The sequence below is a fragment of the Macrobrachium nipponense genome, chromosome 7, assembly GCF_015104395.2.
Source record: "Macrobrachium nipponense isolate FS-2020 chromosome 7, ASM1510439v2, whole genome shotgun sequence".
Classification (NCBI taxonomy): Eukaryota; Metazoa; Arthropoda; class Malacostraca; order Decapoda; family Palaemonidae; genus Macrobrachium; species Macrobrachium nipponense.
The window spans coordinates 78,857,004-78,857,203 of record NC_061109.1 but is presented as its reverse complement, the minus strand read 5'-3'; positions in this window follow the sequence as shown (position 1 = coordinate 78,857,203).

Genomic DNA, 200 nt, shown 5'->3' with positions numbered 1-200 from the left:
ATTATATATATATATATACGTGCGTGTGGGTGTGTGTAGAGATCGCGGTTTGTAAAGCGCTGTTCTTTATAACGAGAGAGTAACTGAACATCAAAGCAACAATCGACAAACAACCGTAGTGAGAAAATATATCTTTGTCAATGGATCGTCAGGTATAGACAATAGGAGGCTTGCGTGTGCTTTATCAAATTCACCTTTAG